This window comes from Ahaetulla prasina, chromosome 6 (assembly GCF_028640845.1).
Source record: "Ahaetulla prasina isolate Xishuangbanna chromosome 6, ASM2864084v1, whole genome shotgun sequence".
Taxonomy (NCBI): Eukaryota; Metazoa; Chordata; class Lepidosauria; order Squamata; family Colubridae; genus Ahaetulla; species Ahaetulla prasina.
The window spans coordinates 71,470,476-71,481,935 of NC_080544.1; positions in this window are offsets into that span (position 1 = coordinate 71,470,476).

The following is an 11,460-nucleotide window of genomic DNA, read 5'->3' on the forward strand; positions in this document are numbered from 1 at the left end:
GTGCGGCAACATCTGGAGGACCACAGGTTCTCTTTGCCTTCTTTAAGCCTCGACTGCTCAACCTGCTGCTTTATAAAAACACATTACCCTTTAATGTTTTCACCGCATCATGTTTTTCCACATCCTCATGAGAACTTTGCTTGATAAAGGGACCCATAAATATAAATAATGAAAGAGTATCTAAATAAGCAGCCAAGCTTGAGCTATGAAACAATTCTAGGAACTCTAGGCAATTTTTCATCCCAGGATTTTTACCTCTCCGTCAAAAGCAAGATGACAGGCAGCCCAGCCTCTTTGCTGTTAATTTGATTGCAAGACCTTTTCCTGGGGTTCTGTCAAAGTATTGATTGCCCTGCATTGCGCAAGCAGCTCTGAACGGACAGATCCAGCCGTGATAGAAAACAGTTCTCTGAAGCGGAACTGTATCCTGCTGTCACTGAGCAAGTTTCCTGCTGCACAAAGGAATGGGGGTAGCAATTAGTACATTCTTTTTGGGGCTCCCCGCTGAGAGATGATTAAAAACCCTGGAGCTGAGAGGCAGGTAGGTCAGGCTGTGAGAAGAAAGGCAAAGCCCATATGGTTCCTTTTCATTCTGGTGGAGAAAAGACTAGGAAAGGGGTCTTCACCTTAGCCAGATGGAGGGAATCCACTTATAATGTTCACCAATCCAGTTGCAGATAGTAATTTGGACTATGGCTCGAGACTGGAGTACTGTGCTTGTACACTTTAGTGTGAGCTCACCATTAGTATAGTGCATTCTTACTTCAGTTTGTTGGTTAGGTTTAGACATGATACTAGGCTATATTTCACTTAATTGTGGCTCCTTGAATAGGCCATAACAAATGGGGTCTACACAGCATGCTAAGACATAACAAAACCAAACTAATTATGTTATAGCTTGAGATGATGTGACATGTGAATTTAGCCAGGATGTAGGCTATCTTTAGTTTAATATCAAAAGTTACAATATTACTTTTCCAGATCTATAATGCCTATTTTTGTCTCAAATTTTGAACCAGCTTAAGACAGGACATTAAATAAGTAAGGCTTCCCTAAACTATGTCACCCCCATATATTTGGACCTAGAATGGTCATGCTGACTGGAAGTTCTGGGAGGAAGCTCAAACGTTTGGAAGATAATAACAGAGTAGAGAAAGTTGTATTTGGTAAATCATCTTTCTTCAATATCAACCTATGTACCATATTGAGGATTATATAGAACATATATCACATCTGGACAGCAGACATTTAGACAAGATGGATCCAGAGTGATTTTTTTCTTTCACTTTCCCTCTGTTTTGCCTTTGGCTGTCTTATGGCCTATGGCCTAATTCATAAATAGGCAACTTGGAGTGGGTCTACACCAGTGGTGGGATTCAAAAATTTTTACTACCGGTTTTGTGGGCATGGCTTGGTGGGCATGGCAGGGGAAGGATACTGTACAATCTCCATTTCCACCCCACTCCAAGGAAAGGTTACTGCAAAATGCCCATTTCCTCCCAATCAGCTGGGACTCGGAAGGCAGAGAATAGATGGGGGCAGGGCCAGTCAGAGGTAGTATTTACTGGTTCTCCGAACTACTCAAAATTTCCGTTACCAGTTCTCCAGAACTGGTCAGAACCTCCTGAATACCACCTCTGTTCTACACTCATGGTTCCACAGTCAATGGCAGCAGATTGTGGGAATGGTAGTTCAAATTCTCTTCAGGGAACCAAGTTGCTTGACTCAGGGGTTTGAAAATGTGTTCTGTGTTCTGATGAGAACTTCGTGGAGTATTACGAGAGACTAAGGACCAAGAAAGACATTCACTCAAGCACAGCCAGTTTTCTATCATTAGAACTTACCTCTTGGTTAGAAGTTTGAGATTTATTATCTTTTTTTACTAAGGGGTTCTGTTGCTTGAAATGTCAAAAAAAAAACACTGGTTTATCCCATCCTAATCATTTTCTTTCTAGATTCAAGAGAATGGTCAGTAAGGAAGAAAAGTAGCATTTTTCAATCTTTGGAATTTGAGGTCTCGATAACTTAAAACAAAGTTTGTTTTCATTTTACTTGATTTTGGTTTAATCAGAATCTTCAATATAAAACATTTTTATCATGTTTATGAGTGAATAGATGGTGTAGTTATTAATCTCAGATTTTGTATAACAATCATTTGTCATCAGAAGATGGGGAGGAATTGACATCTCACTTCCCCCCCCCCAACTAAGAGCAGGTGGTAGAAGATGAAATAGCTAGTTTTAAATTTCTGCTAAAGTTTGATCAATAACTATACAAAATCAGGAATATAATCCCAGATGTGTCAATGTCAAATGAAATTGATAATCAGCCTATAAAATCTTTCACTTTGATACTGAGTCTTTAGATTGACTGAGGCATTAGATTGGCATTAGAGAGTAGCCCACAACTAGCCTCAGAAACTCACTGGCTGATTTGTATCAGCCCAACCAGGAACCAGGGTTATGGTGATTGGAAAAAATGGGAGGATGTGGTGCTAAGTATGCACCTCATGTGCCTAAATGAAAAGGTGGGATAGAAATTAAAATAAACACACACACACATACACACACACACACACACACACACACACACTAGATCATTATAAACATTACAAATCTGATGTAGTCTGTAAAAAAAAATTGAGTCAAAAGCAGATGCCTGAGAATTGAACTAAATCTCAGCAAATAAACAAAATAAATTCTGGTGTGCATGAAAGTCAGCATGTGGTTGCACCATCTTCCCCAGTGTGGACTCTGACACAGATTTTGAATTAAATCTCCTGCCCACTATGCTATCGTGCAGTGGCTTATTGTTGACTTGATTGATTAAGCAGGTTTGCAATCTTGTATTGTTGTTTGATCACCTTGGACTGCCTGTCTGCATTGTAATTCTTGCAGACCCATGGGAGATCATTATTCTAGATGTTTCGGAAAGACAAGCAGGAGGAAAAAATCTATTCCTGATTTGAGTGTCTTTGACTAGTCAGTGGGAAAAAAGGCACAGCAGTGGTCATGAGTTGGGATCATTTAAAAAAAGTTTCTCAAGCTTTGCTTTGTCTGCAGAAGGAACAAGAGGCAGTAAAATGGTCCCAACAATCAGAGGAAGACCTCAGTAAGGGCCAAAAGTGGGGGGACACAGCAGGACAGCTAGCCTGGGAAAATTAATGTGTTTGATAGTGACACATATGATAAGGTGTTACAGTGCAGAAGGACATGGCCAATGTTTTGAGCCAAATTTCTGAAAAAAGGGAATCCTTTTTTAATTGCAACAGATAAATAAAACATACAGCTTATTGAGAATCTCACTCCGTTTAGTTTTATAGACTATTAGAAATAATACAGCAATATTTTGTGTCACATCTTTTATTAATTGCAGAGAGTTTCAGGTGACATTAGAAATAGCAAAAAGGAGAATGCCTTGCGGCATATATGCAGCTGAACTGAAAAACTTATCTGAGCCCTGCACGTTTGGCAAAGGGCTAAATAATGATTTGGGAGACTGGCTAATCAGTAGAACTCAGGAAAAAAATTAAAAGGATGTTTAATATAGGTGAATTTAACATTCAGGACAACTAATTTTTAGCACTGTGGATACTGCTTCTAGAGATATTATATAGAACTCCAGAAAGGAATAAAGAAAAAAATAGCAGACAAGCAGAAACTAACAGATCAAAGTGAACTGTATTTTGGTGGTGAAAGCAAATTTAGAGAATTAACCTGAAGAAATTGGAAGAAATTGGAATATATTCTCTTTTACCTCTGTAGCCTCTGTAGTATTGTTTCTCAACCTTGGTGACTTTTAAAATGAGTAGACTTCAACTCAAAGATGGCTGGGGATTTTTGGAAGTTGAAGTTCACACATCTTAAGGCTGCCAAGGTTGAGAAACACTGGTTTAGCCTATAAATGCCGAGTTGAACATTCTGAAAAATCTGTATCAAATTAAAATACTTTGATTTTTTTTCCTCTATCATAACAGAGATTATTAAACAAGAAACTAGAAGAAGCCTGTCTCACATGTACCTAACAATCAAAAATTACTGGAATATACAATAAAAATGTGCTGTTTTAATCGTATCATGTGGTGAATAAGGTTTATTGAAGTTATCCAAGCTGAAAACTCATTTATTGGAGTTATATACTGGCTATCAGGAACAGACCAACAAACTGCATAGCTTCAATGAATTGTTCAGTTTGATAACATGTCCAAAATATTCCTAGACGCTTCCTCTTCATCCATAGGAATGCTTCCTGGCAAAGAAGTGAAATAGGATGTACAGGAACATTTATGGCATAACTATTTTGGTTATGAAGAATACATGTTTAAAGTAGACTGAGATGTTCCAGTGGCTTTAACAACAATCATGATGATGATGATGATGATAGCCATTCAATCATGTCCTATTCTTGGCCATTCTATGGGCCAGGTCTCTCTACATCTTCCAATCTCATCTCCATTTCAAAGCTAAAGAGCCAGCGCTGTCCAAAGAGGCAGCCTGGCCCCCTGCCAGAGAGTGTCTCAGAGAGTGAGGGGGAAGGGCCATCAGGATCCCTTCTGCAGGGCCGGCTTCCCTGTCTCAGCTCCAGGAGCCAGAGGCAGGCCAGGTGGAAGAGGTGACGAGGCCTTCGTCTTCTGTATCTCCCCCCGCCCAGGAAACGCTTCCAGACTCAGCTGAGGACAATCAGTCCTGGTTAGATCCCAAATGTCATAGACAAGAGAGGTGGGAACAACAGAAGCAGGGGTGGGGCAGGCCTAGAAAGTGCTGAGTCATGGAACCACACCCCACAGAGTATAAAAGCAGGAGGGGCTGCTATACTGCTTTGTGACAAACAAATCCAATTGCCTAGAGAGAACTTGAGCTGAAGTGCTGTTTATTCCTGACACGCCGGCATCAAGAAAGATAACAGAAAAACCTTGGCAGACACTCGCTGGGTTGCTGCCAGAGTTGATAGCTGCAGTGGACTCAATTGCCGGCTAATTGAGTCATTTCTCGTGCCTCCCAGACTGCGGTGGGGGGACAGAACACGTCTCATGTGGCTGGCATGACTAAATGCCAAAGGTGCACAGAACGCTGTTACCTTCCACCAAATGTGGTTCCTATTTTTTTGCTTGCATTTTTTACGTGCTTTCAAATTGCTAGGTTGGCAGAAGCTAGGACAAGTAATGGGAGCTCACAATATGTATTGACAACATATTGACCAGCTAAAAAAAGACAAATTATAGAAAGACGTTGTGACTGCCACGATTGGACATAACAGCTATGGCTCCTGAATTACCACCGGTACACTGTATTACCAACAGAAACAGTGAAAATTTTCTGGGTTACGGATACTAATTAAGAATGTCTGTGATTTTGCTCAGTTATAGTGCCTAAGGCTGCCTATATGTGTTGTAATCCTTACAGCCCCCCTGGAGTCTCCCTCCTAGAAATCTCACTACAGGAAACAATAGGAAAACATACTTCTAATTTCTTTGTCGATCATTAGCAAAAAAACAATATGCACCTTCCATTTTCCAATCTGATGAGAGTTGTGGCCTAGACCCAGAGAGGAAGAAGAACTCAGGTGAAGAAAGGCACACGATAAATGACACTGAGCAATTTACTGCAGCTCAGATTAAATTAATATAAAGCGCACATAGATGCAAATACAAAAATAAATGAAGCTAGGTTTCATGGTACTTAAAGAAGGCCAAGTCCCATATGTTAGCCTGCTGGTATTTTTTATGTAACTGTTTTATTTGTCAAAAGTAAATAAAAAGAAGCTGTGGAGATAAAAATAGACTAATAGAATTGTTGAAAGACTCCTAATTTCTCTCTTTAACAATACTTTGAATGGCAACAGCTAACTTTGGGTATAATATAGTTATTACACACGTCTACAGCTCAAGATATAGAGACCAATTGTAATATTACCAAATACAGAGGTAGTAATTTAAACTTTTGTACCTACCAAAACTCTGGGAGAAATTGCTTGCATTTCCTGGATGTTTCCAGGCTAATCTGTTCCTTTATGTCTTCCCTCAGTTCAGTCATCACCACTGTAATCAAGTCCATCCATTCACCTTGCTGCTGTTAATGCTTTTATTCTCTTTTCTTCCTTTCCCAGCATTATAGGCATCTCAAGAGAACTGGGTCTTGGATATTGTAATTCAAGCCTAGTGATTTGAGTAACAACTCTGGACTGATTTGTATGATATGCTTGTTTGTTTACTTGGCTATCCATAATATTCTCAAGAATCTTCGCCAATATCAAAATTCAAAAGCATCAATATTCTATCAGTTATCAGACACTCATCATCTCCTGGGATATCCCGTTATAGAGCTGTGGTGGCACAGTGGTTAGAATGCAGTACTGCAGGCCACTTCTGCTGACTGACGGCTGACTGCAATTTGGCAGTTTGAATCTCACCAGGCTCAAGGTTGACTCAGCCTTCCATCCTTCAAAATGGGCAAAACGAGGACCTAGATTGTTGGGGACAGTATGCTGACTATAAACTGCTTAGGGGGGGCTGTAAAGGACTGTGAAGCGGTATATAAATCTAAGTGCTGTTGCTATTGTTCCTGACTATCCTTATATTTTTAAGACAAATCCCCCACACACACTTAGTACTGGCCTACAGGCACTAAGAATGGTGTCCATTGGCACATTGGCATCTTTAGACATTATGCTGAGAAACCCAGCAATTTATTTATTTATTTATTTATTTAATCAAATTTATATACCGCCCTATCTCCCGAGGGACTCAGGGCGGTTAACAGCCACGTAAAAATATACATAAATACAAATTAAAACCCCAATTAAAAAACTTATTACATACGGCCGAATATTAAAACCCCAATAGAATAATAAAAACCCCATTAAAACCAAATTTAAAATTTTAAATCCTAATCCAGTCCTGCGCAGATAAAAAGATGTGTCTTAAGCTCGCGGCGAAAGGTTCGAAGGTCAGGAAGTTGACGAAGTCCTGGGGGAAGTTCGTTCCAGAGGGCGGGAGCCCCCACAGAAAAGGCCCTTCCCCTGGGTGTCGCCAGCCGGCACTGCCTGGCTGACGGCACCCTGAGGAGTCCCTCCCTGTGAGAGCGAACGGGTCGGTGGAAGGCAATCGGTGGCAGTAGACGGTCCCGTAAGTATCCCGGCCCAATGCCATGGAGCGCTTTAAAGATAATTACCAAAACCTTGAAGCGCACCCGAAAGGCCACAGGTAGCCAGTGCAGTCTGCACAGGAGAGGTGTCACATGGGAGCCACGAGGGGCTCCCTCTATCACCTGCGCAGCCGCATTCTGGACCAACTGGAGCCTCCGGATGCTCTTCAAGGGGAGCCCCATGTAGAGAGCATTGCAGTAATCCAGACGAGATGTCACAAGGGCATGAGTGACCGTGCATAGGGCATCCCGGTCTAGAAAGGGGCGCAACTGGCGGACCAGGCGAACCTGGTAAAAAGCTCTCCTGGAGACAGCCATCAAGTGGTCTTCAAAAGACAGCCGACCATCCAGGAGAATGCCCAAGTTGTGCACCCTCTCCATTGGGGCCAATGACTCGCCCCCAACAGTCAGCCGCAGTTGCAGCTGACTATACCGGGGTGCCGGCATCCACAGCCACTCTGTCTTGGAGGGATTGAGCTTGAGCCTGTTTCTCCCCATCCAGACCCGTACGGCTTCCAGACACCGGGACAGCACTTCGATAGCTTCGTTGGGGTGGCCCGGTGTGGAAAAGTACAGCTGAGTATCATCAGCGTACAGTTGATACCTCACACCGAAGCCACTGATGATCTCACCCAGCGGCTTCATATAGATGTTGAACAGGAGGGGTGAGAGGATCGACCCCTGCGGCATCCCACAAGTGAGGCGCCTCGGGATTGACCTCTGCCCCCCTGTAAACACCGTCTGCGACCGATCAGAGAGATAGGAGGAGAACCACCGATAAACAGTGCCTCCCACTTCCAATCGCTCCAACCGGTGCAGCAAGATACCATGGTCGATGGTATCGAAAGCCGCTGAGAGGTCTAATAGGACCAAGGCAGAGGAATAACCCCTGTCCCTGGCCCTCCAGAGATCATCAACCAACGCGACCAAAGCCGTCTCAGTGCTATAACCAGGCCGGAAGCCAGACTGGAACGGGTCTAGATAGATAGTTTCATCCAGGTACCGAGGTAATTGACATGCCACCACACTCTCTACAACCTTCGCCGCAAAGCAAAGGTTGGAGACTGGACGATAATTACCTAATACAGCTGGGTCCAGGGAAGGCTTCTTGAGGAGAGGTCTCACCACCGCCTCTTTCAAGGCGGCCGGAAAGATCCCCTCCAACAAAGAAGCATTCGTAATGCCCTGGAGCCAGCCTCGTGTCACCTCCTGCGTGGCCAGTACCAACCAGGAGGGGCACGGGTCCAGTAAACATGTGGTGGCGTTCAACCTACCCAGCAACCTGTCCATATCCTCGGGAGCCACAGGGTCAAACTCATCCCAAACAGTCTCAACAAGACAGCCCTCCGACATCTCACCTGGATCCACCCAATTTTGATCCAGACCGTCCCGAAGCTGAACGATTTTATCGTATAGATAACCAGTAAACTCCTCGGCACGTCCCTGCAACGAGTCATCCTGCTCTCCCTGTTGAAGGAGAGAGCGGGTCACCCGAAACAGGGTGGCCGGGCGGTTATCTGCCGACGCTATGAGAGAGGAGACGTAGCAACGTCTCGCTTGCCTCAGAGCCACTAGGTAGGTCCTACTATAGGACCTAACTAGTGTCCGATCAGCCTCTGAATGACTGGACCTCCAGAAACTCTCTAGGCGTCTTCTCTGGCATTTCATCTCCCTCAGCTCCTCGGAGAACCAAGGAGCTGGTTGAGATCTGCGCCGGGTCAGAGGCCGCAAAGGCACGACACGGTCTAAAGCCCCAGCCGCGGCCTGTTCCCAGGCCGCAACTAGTTCCTCAGCCGTGCCATGGGCAAGACCCCAGGAAACGGCCCAAGCTCCCTCTGGAACCTCTCCGGGTCCATCAGGCGCCTGGGACGGAACCAACGCATTGGTTCCGTCTCCCTGCGGTATTGAGTGGCGGTCAGAAAGTCCAGGCAAAGGAGAGAGTGATCTGACCATGACAAAGGTTCAATGACTAAATCCCTCAAGTCCAGATCCTTCAATCACTGATCAGAGATAAAAATCAGATCCAGCGTGCCACCCCCAATGTGAGTAGGGCCATCAACTACCTGGGTCAGGTCCAAGGCCGTCATGGAAGCCATGAACTCCCGAGCTGCTGTCGACAACATGCCGGTCGATGGCAAGTTGAAATCCCCCATGACAATAAGTCTGGGGGTCTCAACTGCCACCCCAGCAAGCACCTCCAGGAGCTCGGGCAGGGCAGCTGTCATGCAGCAAGGAGCCAGGTACGTGACAAACAAGCCCATCTGACACCTATGGCCCCACCTCACAAAGAGGGATTCACACCCAGCCATCTGAGGTACAGTGGTCTCCCTCGGCTCTAGACTCTCCTTAATCACAACCGCCACCCCCCCACCCCTACCCTGGGCCCTCGGCTGATGGAATGCCCGGAAACCCGGTGGGCACATTTCAACAAGGGGCACATCCCCTTCTGTGCCCAACCACGTTTCCGTAACGCCCATAAGGTCCGCGGAACCCATGAAGTCTCTTGGAAAATCTAATCACTTTCTTGACTGGCTAGCACACTTCAAACTGCTACATTATACTTACTAACAGTGGTGCCTATATCAAACTATTACTTCAACTTGACAGTGCTCTAAACTGTCAGTTTTGTATTAAATCCTTCTAAAACTCATTGTTGTTGTTGTCACATCGACCACTTCAGTGACTCCATCCAGCCACCTCATTCTCTGTCATCCCCTTCTTCTTTTGCCCTCAATCTTTCCCAGCATTAGGCTCTTCTCCAGTGAGTCCTTCCTTCTCATTAGGTGGCCAAAGTATTTGAGTTTTATCTTCAGGTTCTGGCTTCTAAAGAGGTGTTCTGGCCTTCTAAAGAGCAGTCAGGGTTGATTTGCTCTAGGATTGATGGGTTTGATCGCCTTGCAGTCCAAGGGATTCGCAGGAGTCTTCTCTAGCACCATAATTCAAAGGCCTCAATTCTTTGGCGCTCAGCCTTTCTTATGGTCCAGATTTCACAGCCATACATTGCAACTGGGAAAACCATAATCTTGACTATACACACTTTTGTTAGCAGGGTAATATCTCTGCTTTTTAGTATGCTGTCATAGCTGTATTTGCCATAGCTTTCCTCCCCAGGAGCAAGTGTCTTTTAATTTCTTGGCTGCAGTCCACATCTGCGGTGATCTTGGAGCCCAGAAAAATAAAATCTGTCACTACCTCCATTTCTTCCTCATCTATTTGCCAGGAATTGAGAGGGCCGGATGCCATGATCTTAGTTTTCTTAATGTTGAGTTTCAAACCAACTTTTGCACTCTCCTTCTTCAACCACATCAAGAGGCTCTTTAGTTCCTCTTCATTTTCTGCCATTAGAGTGGTATCATCTGCATATCTGAGGTTGTTGATATTTCTCCCTGCAATCTTAATTCCAACTTTTGATTCATCTAGCCCTGTCTTTCTCATTAAAACTCATTAGTGCTCATTATTTAGAAAATATATTTTGAAGTCATCAGATTTCAAAGGTATAATAATGTCTTTCAGATATTGTGATAGAAACACCAGAATTTGTTTGCCATGGGCAATATTCCATCATGCAGCTATCTGAACATTTAATATTTCATTTGTTTAGTACAATTTATGTGCCACCTACTTGAGGATTCTAAACAATAATAAGCTCTATAGATTGGCAAAAAAAAGTACATTCAAGTGATGAAAACTAATCAAATAAAAGAAAGCAAGTTGAATTTTGATTTTAGGTGAAAATCTAATTTATTTTCTGGCATCTCTGTTCATTTCTGTTCTTAAAAAAACAAGCACTTGAGAACCTATTGGAAAATTATCCTTGTTGTTGATAGCTTGGCACCCTCTTGTGGATATTTGCAGTGACTGCAGGGTAGTTTGAGATCTCAAATACTTTTTTATCAGTGAGACTTTCCCAGAAATACTTTCACTGAGCCAAATGCGACAAGGTAAATTATAGAAGAGAGATAATTATTGACCGAGTTAAAAGGAACTAAGTGTGATCTCATAATAGGCTAAACTTTGAAAGAATAATATGTTTATACACTATATAATCTTTTCTGTATGATACTTATATATTGTTGTGACAAAATAAATAAATAAATAAATATGTACTGTATAAATTAAGATTCTGTGCTATGCCTTTTAAAAATATATCTCATACTGATGCTAACAATATTAATAGAATAGAATTTAGAATAGAATAGAATTTATTGGCCAAGTGTGATTGGACACACAAGGAATTTGTCTTGGTGCATATGCTCTCAGTGTACATAAAAGAAAAGATACCTTCATCAAGGTACAACACTTACAACACTTAATGATA